Below are 15858 nucleotides of genomic sequence, written 5' to 3'. Positions count from 1 at the left end.
ATCATGCGTGGTATTTCTCTCTGATAGTGACTGGAGCATTTAGGTTTTCAGCAAATCTACAGGGATGAGATTGCTAACCCCACGCCCGATCGGGGAGAAAATATTCTAACTAAACAACGCAAGTCGAATACTGCACCACTTAACCTCGGCACTCACTTTGGTTGACTGCACCCGTAGATCAGTATATACACATATATTTATGTATACATATATACATACACTATATTCATATAGTGTATATTTATGTATGTGTGTGTGTGTTTGTATGTACGTCCGTATATGTATATTAAGTTGGCTACACTTTCCACATCATGAAAGTATATATTGACATTCAGATCGAAATGTCACTTGTAATGAGAAAACCACTATAATAAAATAAGCTACCCTTCTGTGTATTACCATGAGGCCTTAACGTAATCAGAGGAATCAAAGGTAAGCAAATAATGTAAATTTAGAATAAAAGAAATGACCATTTTTTAAAAGGAAAATGAAATAGGTAGAATAACAATCATTCAATAAAAATATCAAAAGAAGTTTGAGAAAATAGTATTATGTCTTCAAGTCTGAGGAGAAAAACATTTATTTGGTGGAAATATCAATAACTGTTTGGAAAAATAATATACCGTCTACAAGACTGACGGGAGAAACATCTATAATATTCCGTGGGAGAAACATCTATAATATTCCGTCTATAAGACTGAAGGGAGAAACATTATGATATTCCGTCTACAAGACTGACGAGAGAAACATCTATAATATTCCGTCTATAAGACTGGAGGAAGAAACATTTATAATATTCCGTCTACAAGACTGACGAGAGAAACTTTTATAATATTCCGTCTATAAGACTGAAGGGAGAAACATTTATAATATTCCGTCTACAAGACTGACGAGAGAAACATCTATAACATTCCGTCTATAAGGCTGAAGGAAGAAACATTTATAGTATTCCGTCTATAAGACTGACGGGAGAAACATTTATAATAAATACCATCCACAAGACTGAAGGGAGAAACATCTATAATATTCCGTCTACAAGACTGGCGAGAGAAATATTTATAATATTCCGTCTGTAAGACTGACGGGAAAGAAAAAATTATAATAATTCGTGTATAAGACTGACATGAGAAACATTTATAGCTGTTCGACACCATAATATTACTTTTGTAAGACTGTGGAAAAAACATTCAGTGGAAATACCTGTTCAAAAATAATTGTCACCTACCTGCGATGTCTCAAGGAAGAGAGAGAGAGAGAGAGAGAGAGAGAGAGAGAGAGAGAGAGAGAGAGAGAGAGAGAGAGAATTTGATTTAATTATCTTCTAAATAAACCCAGACACCAAAACAAGGAAAGCAAAAGGTGTAAAATAAGATCACCCCAAACAGAAATATCCAGCAAGGAGAATGTCATTGTCGAACCGGCGCCATTGACCGTGATGATGCAATTACAACAACGAGGGCCAATTACGGGAGGCGTTGGTCATTAAACTATGACAAATGGCTGCCTTGGAATAAATGAGTAATTTCAAGCCTCAAATTCCTGTCCTTCATCTCCCCGGAGGAAAAGTACTCAACGACGCTGGCTGTTTGGGATGGGTCTTCAATGGCGTACTTTAATTATGTTGACATTCTTCTTCTTCTTCTTCTTCTTCTTCTTCTTCTTCTTCTTCTTCTTCTTCTTCTTCTTCTTCTTCTTCTTCTCTGTGAATAAGATCGTTTCTCTTTCGAGACACGGCTCGACCGTTTCTTCTTTGTTGATTCTCTTTTTTTTTTTTTCTGTTATATCTTTTCCTATGATGGGAAAGTAAGAAAACGAGTTTTTATGCTAAAAAGACTGTTGATAGATGAAGTTTTTTTTCTTGCTTGACCTCAAAGAGAATCAATTTTGTTTTATTCATTCAAACTGAATTGGAACTGAAAGGACAACTTTGTTTTCCTATCTATCTTTAACCAAAAGCCAAAGATTTTAGGAATTGCACTGAAATTATGTTCGGCGTGAAGTAGATTTATAACTAGGGTTAATAAAAAAGTTTCCCTTAAAACATGAGCGGTAACTAAGCAGCGGCTTTCAACACCAAGTGATTGTCGTTTATCTTCCGATTATTATGTCAGGTCACGGCTTCTTTTCTTGAGTTCGGGGACGTAACATTACTCGGGGAAAAGTCCGTGTCAAGCGATGAGCTGTTTTTGTTTTAATTGCAGGTGCTGTTGGTCCATTTTTTCGTAACGCGCCATTTAATTAATGCACACATATATACACGAATATATATATATATATATATATATATATATATATATATATATATATATATATATATATATATATATATATATATATATATATATATATATATATATATATATATATATATATATATATATGTATATATATATATATATATATATATATATATATATATATATATATATATATATATATATATATATATATATATATATATATATATATATATATATATATATATATATATATATATGAATTAATGCACACACATTGAATATATATACATATGTATGTGTATATATATATATATATATATATATATATATATATATATATATATACATACATACATACATATGTATATATGTGTGTGTGTGTGTGAGGACGTCATGTGCCTCATTTTGACACGAACTGCTCTATCAGATAACAGTAAGATTTTGCTTTAAGACATACAACATGAACGAAAACCAAAACTTTCTCAGAAACTAGGACACCCCAACGAAGAAGAAAAATTATATAAAAAAGATGGAAGTCAGCAACACAAGGAGAGACTAAAAAAATAAGTCGTTACCTGTCCCATAACTTTCGGTGGAATTAAAAGGTCCACGAGACCGTCGACTCTCTAGTGTATAGGCCTTGAGAACAGAAGGTAACAACTAAACAAAAAAAAAAAAAAAGACCAATTATCACTTCATACAACGCAGCCATCACCTGAATCTGTCCTCTTCCTTCAGGAAAAAAGAAGAAAAAAAGCTGAGTTTTTCCTTCCCTTGCTGAGAAAAAAAAAATGTCTTTTTGCCTCTTGCTTTTCACTCAGCTGCAATCTACCGTAGGCTACGATTTCAGGCCTGATCACATCCAGTAAGACAGCTGATGATAGAGGGCGTGAACGAACATGTTCACGGCAGTTGAGGTCTGATGATGGGAAGAATTGAAGGGCCTGTTATCATAATATGAGATTTGACTAGGCTTTCATCTGTCTCCAGTCTAAACAAGAAAATATTTTATACCTAGCGGTTGATAATACACAAAACTTATTGCTAATCTCACTAAGTCATGATTTTAAAAAGCAGCTAAAAGAGAGAAAGCGAGGAGGGGCAGAATATTAAGAACAGAATAAAAAAAACAGGAAAACAAAGAAGTATTGCGTGGAAGTAAAAAAAATTAAAGAGAAGGCTAAACTTTCAGTAGGCTGGGTTTCGGTGATAGGAACAGCCAAAGAACTGTAGATATGATAGGATCATTCGTTAGGCTGTAAAGGAAGTTTAAAGTTTGCAAACGAAAGGTTAGAGATTGTATGATTTTCCACTACGTTGATTTCTTTTACGATTCTCATTTGAATGTCTTTGTAAGTCAGTTTTGATTTTATTCCCGTTGAGAACAGTTATAGTTTTCTGTAAAAGAAGACGATTGTGCCGGCTTTGTCTGTCCGTCCGCATTTTTTCTGTCCGCACTTTTTCCTGTCTGCACTTTTTCTGTCCGCCCTCTGATCTTAAAAAACACTGAGGCTAGAGGGCTGCAAATCATCAGACATGGCAAATTGCAGCCCTCTAGCCTCAGTAGTTTTTATTTCATTTAAGGTTATAATTATCCATAATCGTGCTTCTGGCAACGATATGGGATAGGCCACCACCGGGCCGTGGTTAAAGTTTCATGGGCCGCGGCTCATACAGCATTATAACGAGACCGCCGAAAGATAGATCTATTTTCGGTGGCCTTGATTATACGCTGTAGCGGCTGCGGCTGTAAGGAAAACTCGATTGAGCCGAAGAAACATCCTGCTTATAGGCACATTCATTCTTTTAGCTGCTGAATCATGGATGAACCTAATGTGCAGAAAACTTTCATATTATTAGTCACTCCAAGTACTTGCCCAAAAAGATCTTCAGCAGTTCATCATGTGGAACCTACCTGTCACATCCACCAGATTTGCATATGATTAGCAACCACAATTTTTTTTTTATTCTTTAACAACGTGGAATCGAACAGCTGTTGTGTTCCTCTGACATTAGAATTTTTTTGTTTTTCATTGACGGCAGTTGGCAAATATTATAAAGGTTGCTCAAGCCCGCAGTATTGTAAACACACACGGGAACCTTTAGAAACACTAAACAAACGCTCATAAACTCTTATACAGGACTTTGATGGCCTATAACCTCGTTCAGAGAGCACTCGTAAATCTTTGCAAAATCGATAACTTGAAGGAAACAGATCGTGATCGTTAAATTTCCATTGGTAATGACTCGAGAAGATGACCTGTGAACATACAGAGGTCAAGCCGTAACCTAGACCTCTGAGAGCAGCTTAAACTTAGGTAGGTAGGTAGGTAGAGAGAGAGAGAGAGAGAGAGAGAGAGAGAGAGAGAGAGAGAGAGAGCGAGAGAGAGAGCCCTGACAAAAGGTTAAGAGATGTTCACGAATACGGTTGTTGATTAAGTGGTGTTAAGCCTACCCTGGTTCGCTTCTTGGTCCCTGAAAACCTTTGAGAGAGAGAGAGAGAGAGAGAGAGAGAGAGAGAGAGAGAGAGAGAGAGAGAGAGAGAGAGAGAGAGAGAGGAGAGAGAGAGAGAGAGAGAGAGTTCCTTGAAATGTCTCAAGGTAAATGAGGTTCTCATGCTTTAATACAATTGGTCAACATATTTCTGGCCCATCTTTCAATAAGAACTTTCCAGGAACCCAGACCTCTGAGGGCAGCTTAAACTTATATATATATATATATATATATATATATATATATATATATATATATATATATATATATATATATATATATATATATATATATATATATATATAGAGAGAGAGAGAGAGAGAGAGAGAGAGAGAGAGAGAGAGAGAGCTTGTGACAAAAGGTTATGAGATGCTCACGAATAGGTTGTAGATTAAGTGAGGTTAAGCCTACCCTGGTTCGCTTCTTGGTCCCTAAAAACCTTTGAGAGAGAGAGAGAGAGAGAGAGAGAGAGAGAGAGAGAGAGAGAGAGAGAGAGAGAAACAAAGATACAGAGTAACTTGAAATGTCTCAAGGTAAATGAGGTTATCATGTTTTAACGCAGATTGTCAATATCTTCATGCCTTGTCTCTCAGGGGGAACTCCGTTGTTAATATCTTGGAATTTCCTAAAGGCAAAGAGTAGCTTTTTGTTTTCTTAAAGAAAATCTTAACCATTATTAAAGTCTTTATAAGCGTTTGGAGATAACCTGAATTATAACTAAAAATATTGTTTTTAGCAATTGGAAGCGAACTGATTAGCTAAAGGGCCTAAAGATTGTGGAGGACGAATGAAAAAAGAATAACAGAGAACGGCTTACCTTAAAGAAACCCATATACTTGATTTTTGAAATGGAACAAGGTTATGAATGAAGGAAAGCAGATTTAAGGAGAGAATCTAAAGTAACGAAACAAGTGTTAAGAAAAAACAAATGAATCAACAAAGACCTTAACCGAGGCAATCAAGACTGAAGAGTTCATTATCATACCCTGGCAAACTACCGTTAAGAATTCTGATGCACTGTTGACTCGTAGGTTGCCAGGGCGGGATACCGAAGACCTTAGATTCGTTGGCCAGGGTTATAATGACCAAAATATATGGGTTCGGAACCACTGTGTAAAGATCGCCACTAACGTTCAGTTATACCTGCACAGTCGGCCTGTGCAGGCAAAACTGAACCCACTAACGTTCAGTTTTGCCTGCACAGGCATAACTGCGCATGTATAACTGAACGTAGTGGATTCAGTTTTGCCTACACAGGCCGACTGTGCAGGCATAACTGCGCAGGTATAACCGAGCGTTAGTGGCGGCCTTTAAGGTATATAATAACTGTCCTCGCTAAAACAAAATTTATTTGTCCGTCTGACAAAGAATCGCACCATCATGCGTTAATTACACTATTCATCTGAAACAATTACCTATCATTAATCAGTCAACTGATTCATTCATTGCTTTCGTTGTGTATATCAATTCACCTTTGTTGATTCGTAAGGATAAATCCATTACGAAATCAAACCAGCTGTTACAACCTGACTCATTTCGAATTCCTTCATCTTGTAACCGTGACCACAGATTGTCATTAACCCGTCAATAAACGGATCCCTAGTGAGAAGGAATTCACGGCCTTCTGTCGATTCAGTCTGTCTAGGAAGGCCACTGTTACTACGCTTTCATCAGCGAAAAATTAATATTTCCAAAACTGATGGGAAAGGAAAAGTTAGCTCCGGAAGTCCAGAATAATTAGGCCTGAACAGAATACCAGCCCATCTGGATGTACTTGAACTGTTTGTGAAGGAATGCACGAAATTTCACAGATTAATTTTTTAAAAGTCAAAAATTTCAGTAAACCTAGACTCATCAGTCAGGCAGGAAAGCGAGAAGTGTTTGCTTGAGTGTGCTGTATTCCTGGATTAAACTCAGCATAGTGTCAGTTTAAGTTGTATGAGATCATTCTAGTCTAGAGCAACAGCCGATATCAAAATTAAAACAAAAGTTAACTGGAACGAATCTGGATTTTGTTTTAGAATTAGGGAAGAAAAAATATCGCCTAAAAATCTTTTGAGAGGAGACCTTGCAAAATCCATTATTAGTCTTCAGGAAACCGCCCATGAGCACTTTGAGCTTGTGGAAATAAATCCATGTAATGAAACAGTCTAAAATAGCTGTGCGTGAAGGTGTAAGAGAGAGAGAGAGAGAGAGAGAGAGAGAGAGAGAGAGAGAGAGAGAGAGAGAGAGAGAGAGTTAGGAGATACACAGACAATATGCCTTTCTCAATTACCACAACAAAGTTCCCATAGCTTGGACGAACCCTAAAAGAAGTCAGTATTTCAGATATGGAGGAAACATTTATCTCAAGAAAACCCAAATCTGAAATCTTTAGAATTAATCTTTTTTAGGTCTTGAATTTAGATCACTGGAGAAATAATGGAACCTGAACCACCTGTCTACTCGAGTTATTGCTACGGTTTCTGAAAGCTATTTCATTAGTGCGAAATTGCTCCAGTTTTTCTTGCTTTAAAAGGTTAGACCTCTGAAATTGGAATTTGCTTCGAACTTATTTAAACAGAACAGCAACTACCGGAAGTAAATGTTAATGTAGACATAAAGCTCATATTTTGGTTTTCTAAGTAATAATCAGACAAAGAATATGTGATACGACCAGGCAAAAAAAAAAAAAAAAAAAAAAAAAAATTCTTCCTGTTTCCCGACAACAAGATGATACTCTAATGTAAAAAATCTCTCTTTCCCCGACAATGCATTCATGCCGTAAAATAAAAAAAAAGAAAATAGAAGAAGAAGATCCTGTCACAATGAGGCATCAGGCCCTTAGGTAACCGAATTACGCACAGGTGAGCCAAAGTAGAATAGCGACGCTAAGGGATGATCACCTGTAATTGGGTAATTAGCGTAACAGGTAACTTCAGGTATGATTAATCTCTTACTCCATCCAATTTTCCATCGGAAGGGTGGAGTTGCGTTCCTAAAAATGAAGTGAATCGAGTCTGTTTGATATTAATTCCGTTTCATTTTCTTTCCAAGAAGAAGAATTTCGTCTCGCTAACACTTCGAAGATGGCATTTTAGCGTGACGCGAAAGTTAATTTTCCCTTTGAGGAATTTCCATGCAGACTGAGGTGATTTAAATTATGTAGACGTTATACGTAGTTAAGTATCTGAAGGGAAGAACGCTGCTGATGCTTGGAGGCTATTTGTTGATACATACAGAGTATCTTCTGATGTTACTTGTAATATTTCATGGTTTAATGTACTCAGTTACGCTGGAATCCTAAAGCCTAGGTCACAAATCCTTTATGAGTAATAGCGAATGTATAATTAAAGAACTGGAAAGTTAAATAGTGAATATGTTAGATGAAATAGGACTCAATAATGTCAAAGTAGCACTGAATGATCCTCATAATGACTTTATAAATAAAATGAGCAAAATACGACGCAACTATAACAAAAGCTCTAATTACAGGATGTTAAACATTTCATCGTTAAACGACCTGAATTATACTACAACTCTTAATAAGCTTGACGAAATAATACTCAGTTGGGTCAAATGCTGAAATTATAAAGCACTAGCAAATGTACTGTATACCTTACTGTCTAAAATCAATAAATAAAACTACAAAAAAATGCCTTGTGGAAAAAAGACGCAATTATGGCAATAGTTTTAATTGTTTGACACCAGACTCAAATTCCTATGACCTGGAGGTAGGAAGTAATTTCCAGCCAATAAAGCGAACCAGATATTATTTCCAGTGAAAAATGACTAATCTCTCCTCGCTATATCATTGCTGTGACATGTATCATACAGAGTTTACCACCTAATATTAGCGGAGAACATGTACAGACGCCATGTAATTTACCAGAAGAGAAAGGATTAATCTCTCCGAATTATATCTAATGAATCGAGTTTGACGAGATTCTCTTAATAATGTGTTCTGGGAACTCACTTTTACGATCTCTGTGTCTTTATCAGTGGAGTACTGTCTTTCTGCGAAGGCCATAGTCCTTCTTGTCTTTACCTTTAGATATATATATATATATATATATATATATATATATATATATATATATATATATATATGTGTGTGTGTGTGTGTGTGTGTGTTTATACATACATACATACATACACATACACACACACACACACATATATATATATATATTGTCACGAACTGTTCCAAGTACCTGGTTATTACATAACTAATCACAGAATTCAAAATTTTACCTCACTTCAGCCAGATACCTAAACTCTCATAACAATAAGAATTATGACTGAGTACTCTAAAGGCAACAGTGGTCCCTTAAAAAGGTTATTAATCCCGTGAAAAATCAAAACAAGAAATATACTAAAGTAAAAGGACATCACTCCATCAAACAACTTTAACTGTTTCCCTGGTCTTAATTCCCGTCAGCTAAACTAAAGGAAGAAAACATGTTTATCACTTTGCTGTTTGCACACAGTTAATCCTAATCACTGGTGGTCAATAAATGAAGCACTGTTTTTAAAAATTCTAAGCAAAATTGATTTTTAAATTCAAAATTTATAATTAGAATTCACAATCTAAAAAAAATTCACTATCACTTGAAAAAAACACAAAATTTAATTAATTCTTGAGTTAAATTACAAACATTAATTTATCAAGAAATTGAATCAATCAAGCAAAACTTAAATTATTCAGAAATACTTCAGATTTGTAAAGGAAATCTAAGTTAATGAAAATTAAATCACGTATGCAAGTTAAATCATTAAGAAGCACTTAAAATGGTAAGTAAATAAATGTTAAATCACCAATATATAAAATGTGAAAAACTAAGAGATTGCAAACCCAAGAACACACAAAAATATGCAAAACATTTACCAATAACAGCTTCACTAAGTCAAAAATCCCTTAATACACCTTATTATACCATGGTAGTAATAAGTAAAATTCACTTTACCTTACACAAGCTTGTGAAAACTTTCACAAAATTTACTCCAAATGCAGCTGCTTGAGATTCACAAAATGCACTTTTGATAGACGTCGTTAGTAATATATGCACTCTTACTATGCTATCTGATCTCAAAAGCTAAGATTAATATTAAAGACCACAAATATTTTATAAGTTATTAATATAAAATATTTGTGTGGTCTTTAATATTAATATTAATATAAAATATTAATAATTTCTCTCTTTTGAAGAAAGAGAGAGAGAGAGAAAGAGAGAGAGATAACCACATGAAAGGTCTCTGAAATTAGAATCAGCAAACTTTTAGGATTCCAGCAATAAGCAAAACCCGCATAGAATTACGTCATTACATTTTGGGAACAAGATACAAGAGAAAGTTCTAGAAAAAGAAGATGATGTCACTTCCTAAGCAAAACGTTTTGAACTGCAATCTTACAAAACATGATGTAATCGATCGAGACATAGGCTTCGGTGCAATAACTCGTTCATATTTCTTAAAAAGGTACGTCTTTGCCAGAAAATTTTATGGGACAAAGCTTTTAACGAAATCTTGACATGACCAAAACAGACTGCAGCTGGCTAATCATAAATGTCATGTTTTTAAAACAATACGAAGAACCAAAGTTGGTTTTCAGAACTGAGCAGCCTACTGTTACCCTGACCTGTCAACACGTTAACAAAGCACTCGTAGAACACTCGTGGCTGGGAGACAAAATATGCAATCATATACTACGTTATTATTAAAACGTACTATTAATTCTAAATTATGCTGTTAAGTTATCTAAATCACTAACTCTTTTGAGATCTGACATTACACTACATACAATATTTCAACAATCATTATTATTATTCAGAGCACATGATAACTAGAACAGTAAACATATTAAAAATCATGGAAAGATATACATTTTAAAGACAATATCATGAGAATGTATACACACACACATATATTATACACACACACACACATATATATATGTGTATATATATATATATATATATATATATATATATATATATATATATATATATATATATATACACATATATACTATATATGTGTGTGTCTATGTGCATGTGTTTGTGCATGTGTATGAAACAGCTAATTTCAAGGATGTTGCCTAAAGAGGAGGTTCATCCTCGATTCAGCACTATTGTTATGAATTTATTGGAGATCGTTGTTTCTTCTCTGCAGCCATCATCCCTGTCACAGAAATCCCACATGCCCACGCACATACACACACATATATATGTATATATATGTACATATATAATTCTAAAAAGCTTTTACCGTTTTCATTTTTATAAATAAAAGTCCAAATCATAACTCCAGACCTTCAGTACCAATCCATATTTATAATCTAGCTAGGACGTTGGAAACCACCATCGTTGTAGCGCTAGTGTCCAAACTCTTTGGGACCTGTTGGTTTTATATGATAATTTTCCAGCATTAGTTATTCGTGGGCCTTGTTAATTTCTGATATCTAATAGCGATTATGAACTATAAATATTACGTAAATTTTAAAATAAACAATAGTTGGTCCATAGAAAATATGGTTTCAACGTTTTGTTTCTTGACGTCAAACATACTGATAAATTCCTTTTATTATTTTTATTGTATGCTCTTATGCATATGCATATATTACTCCTGGAGAATGTAAGTATGTATGTATGTATGGCTAGAGAGGTAAAAAGAAATGCGATGAGCAGTTTGACGGCTCATCTCATATTGCTTGTTTAGTTAAAAAGAAGCTGTTAATTATGGAAATATCTATTATATTTAGCCTCCAAATTTTGAATGACATTTTATGAAATTTTCGTAGAAAAATCCATTGGAAAGTTTTTAATTTTTGGGACGCACTTGATAAAAGCACTGTTGCTTTCTTTAGTTAAGAGCATATACTCGTAGTTGGTCTGGAAAGATTTTTGTGTGAGTTAAATTTTTTCATGAAATATTAAAAGGGCTCACTACACATTAGGCCTATATTCTAATTAGAACTATGCTTTAATTTCATCTAGATCTGGACATCATGACGCGCAAATAAATCCAAGTGAATGGAAGTGTTAGGCCATACAGTGACAGGGAAAACATCAAGAATTATAGGTTACAGAAAACATATGGGTAAACATATGGTGCATGTTAAAAGTGCTACAGCCGTTATTTTATGATCATTTTTGAATACTGGTTGGTTTACGGGACATATGGAGGAGAAGCGAGTGAAAAGACGAATAAACAAGTAAAAAATGCGCCGAGGTTTCTACGGCGCAATCGAGTTTTCTGTTCAGTCGCTACAGCGTATAATCAAGGCCACCGAAAATAGATGTATCTTTCGGTGGTCTCGGTATAATGCTGTACGAGCGCGGCCCATGAAACTTTACCCGCTGCCCGGTGGTGGCCTATCCTATATAGTTGCCAGAAGCACGATTATGACTAGATTTAACCTTAAATTAAATAAAAACTACTGAGGCTCAAGGGCTGCAATTTGGTATGTTTGATGATTGGAGGGTGGATGAGCAACATGCCAATTTGCAGCCCTCTAGCCTCAGCAGCTTTTAAGATCGGAGGGCGGAGAGAAAAGAGAGGACAGAAAAAAGCGTGGAAAGAATAAAGTGCGGACGAACCGGCACAATTGGTTTCTTTTACAGAAAACTCAAAATGGGTAAAAATCTTCCATCTCTTATTAACAAGAAAACTATACTTCCAATTTGGACATTGTACAATTGTTAGGGGAAACTGAATGTTTTATTGACAGTTTTTGTCATATATTTTATTTATTAGGTGAATAAACTCGAAAGCTCTTGGTACGGATCCTTATACTAAAGTACTGGCATCTCTTGTGATTTTTAAGCATATATATATATATATATATATATATATATATATATATATATATATATATATATATGTGTATATATATATATATATATATATATATATATATATATATATATATATACATATATACATTATGATACATATGTATATATTTTTCCATTTTGTTTTTCAAAGCACTGGACATATACTTATTTTTATGGTGGTGGAATGGTGGTTGGGTAAAAGGATGGAGGCTGCAATAAATTATAAATACTTTAAATGATCAGGATAAGAGCTCTGATTATTTTTATACACTTTTATTTAACTTGCCTTTTTGTCTGGGTCAAATCTTGTAACGCAATTTTCGACGTGTTCCCTTCGTCCGATGGACTTGAAATTTTGTATGGTTACTCAGTCCTGGTGACAATACAACCTTACATGATCAGTAGGTCAGCAATGGCCTCTGGCGACCCTACAGTTACCTCTCCCAGTATCTCAGGAGTTGTATGAAGTGAATAACTCTAGGGATTTTTCAAGCCTTCTTTGGCTCGACATGATGATATAGAATATCACGTTCAATTTCGTTAGATACAGTCATAAATCGATTATAATTTCTGTCAAGACTAAAAAGTATAAAATAGAAAATATAAAAAATTTCTTTAACACGCTTTTATAAAAATGCGCTAAAAAGGAAAAAATAATTTTTTGAGATTGTCTAAAAAAATTTTTATTTACCTTCAGTGTATTTTGATAAAAGCGTGTTAATTTTTTTTAATATTAATATTATATATCTTGAAGTTACAGACTACATGAGATTATTCTATTATAGTACGGTATTAGCAGGAGGACTTAGTATCAGACACTTTTGTCCTTATTTTGAATATTAATAATGATAACAATGAAAATAACACTGCTACAAGCTATTAGTATCTGTAGCTCATAAGATTATGATAATATTAATAACTAATAATAATGATGATATATACTATAGAATGTTAATAATTATAGCAACAACTATTACAATCGAAATAACAGTAATGATGATGCTGACAACAATCAAAAGCCAAATTTCTATTTTAGAGAGAGAGAGAGAGAGAGAGAGAGAGAGAGAGAGAGAGAGAGAGAGAGAGAGAGAGAGAGAAACGAAACGTTCATTCATTTATCATTCCGTATACGCAGTGGCGTTCCTAAGGGGGGGGGGCGGTGCTGTTTGAAATCACCCCCCTGGCCCCAAAGCGATGGGGGCCCCAAAATGCGAAATTTCACCATTGCTGCTATGACAGGACAAGCTAGATCCAGCGGCCCCAAAATGGTCAAGGGCCCCATTTATATTTGGACCCGAAAGCTTGGGGCACACTAAAGGGCCCCAATTTCCAATTTTGTGAACAAAAAAGTAACAAAAACGTTATGTAAAAGAAATTAGGCTCTCCAGGGGACCCCTCCAAAGCGTAGAGAGCATCATAGACCTTCTCATATGGATCGGAGGAGAGTGGGTAACGTTGATTGGGGTAAGGGCAGGGCCGATCTAAGGCAATTGATTACTGCTTATAGGGGTCCTAATTATCCTCTGAGTGCTCTCATAATGTCCCCATTTGCCCATATAATACACATTCAAATGATTCAATGAATCTGGCCTTCAATTATTCAATTTACAATTAGAGGGGCCCCAAGTGGGACTGTGCCCCCCGGGCCCCGAAATGTCTAAGAACGCCCCTGCGTAAACGCATCTCTGTTAATACGTACTTTTAAGATAACCTCGAAACCATAACCCAGATAAGTTCTTAATCAGTTTGTCTTGTGGGACGGAGAGGGCTGGGAGATGTAGGGGGGGGGGGGAGAACTGTGGGTGGGTTGCGCCCCGGGCGACGCAGCCGTTTACTGACAGATCACAGCTACATAACAGCAACGTTTTGTAAACAGCCACAGGCGGAGGAGAGACCTCTCTCCCTCTCTCGGTTAAGAGCTGTGGGCAGGAAATGGTCCATAGTCTCCCTCCGGGTGTAAGTTGGAACTCCAGAGTGGGAAGCTAGTTTTTTTTATGTTTTTTTGAGGAAAGGAAGAGGGACATGCAATCACTTGCAGAGGGAAGGACCTTGCTTTTCTCCTTTGGAGGTTTTAGTAGCCTGGATTAGTTTTTTAATATTATAAAATGTTCTTTTTGTTAATGTTCTTGTCGAATTACTTTTTTATGCATTATGTCGAATATCTGTTTAATTTTAAATATAAAAAGATTTTTATAATTCTGCCTCCCGAAAATGCAATTTTTTTTTCACCTGAGGAAAGAAGAAAAAGATGCATGCAGTAAGTTAGAGAAGAATTTTTTTATTTTAAATTTTCCTCTTGGATTGTATTGGACACGAAAAGTTTTAAGTAGATTTTTAAACATCATTCTCAGAATTATTCTACAGCAGACTTTAACCTTTTCTTAGCGAAAAAAAGGGGAAATGTGCATTCACTCAGAGATGATAGAATTATCATTGTTCTTCCTTATAAGTTTTCGTACATAGCCATAGTTTTATTTATGTCTTTAGACTAATACATTTTTAACGTTCTAATCGACTGTTATCTTGTGCAGTTTTAAAGATCATTAAGACTTCAAATTCTGCTAACATTTTTTCCTCTTCAGACTCCAACACATTACCATTATTTGTCAAGATTTAATTAATGAATATTCATTTCTTTGAAACTGACTATCTGTCTCTCTCTCTCTCTCTCTCTCTCTCTCTCTCTCTCTTGTATCAGTATCATGAAAGAGAAAGAATATTTACGAAATACCTGAAGGATTCAACATGGACGCTAGGTTAATTTGCATATGGATTAGTGTGAAATTTTCCACCGTATTCTCATGCTATATATAAAAGCTGTTTTTAGGTCCTGTATCTTTATACAAGCAAACGTCATGTCACGACAATGACATCTTTTCAGCTTACCTCACCGACGGTATCGGGCAAATCAAATTTAAGCAAAATCTGGCTTATAGCTCAGTGTTGCATGAGTTTACAAATTTTGAGTCTTGTGGCTCCGTAAAAGAACCACGGTAACATAATCTAACAATCATACTGTTTTATATCACACTGAAACCTATCATTAGCTATTATACGTAGATGATACATACAAAATATGACGAATTTCCATAAGCCGTTTTACAGAAGAGCTTTTTTCTTTCTCCTTTATTTTAGTTTTTTGCAAAATTCAATATAGCCACCGAGTCGCATGACCTGGAGAATGTTCAAAGCAGAGGTTTCGGGTATATGGGTTTTATAGTTTGAAGTCCCATAAAATTTCATCTTTTGCCCAGAACTGTCACAAAATTGGTGGGTATAATAATAATAATAATAATAATAATAATAATAAT

Source organism: Macrobrachium rosenbergii, chromosome 3 (assembly GCF_040412425.1).
Source record: "Macrobrachium rosenbergii isolate ZJJX-2024 chromosome 3, ASM4041242v1, whole genome shotgun sequence".
NCBI lineage: Eukaryota > Metazoa > Arthropoda > Malacostraca > Decapoda > Palaemonidae > Macrobrachium > Macrobrachium rosenbergii.
Note: the sequence above shows the minus strand (reverse complement) of the source record.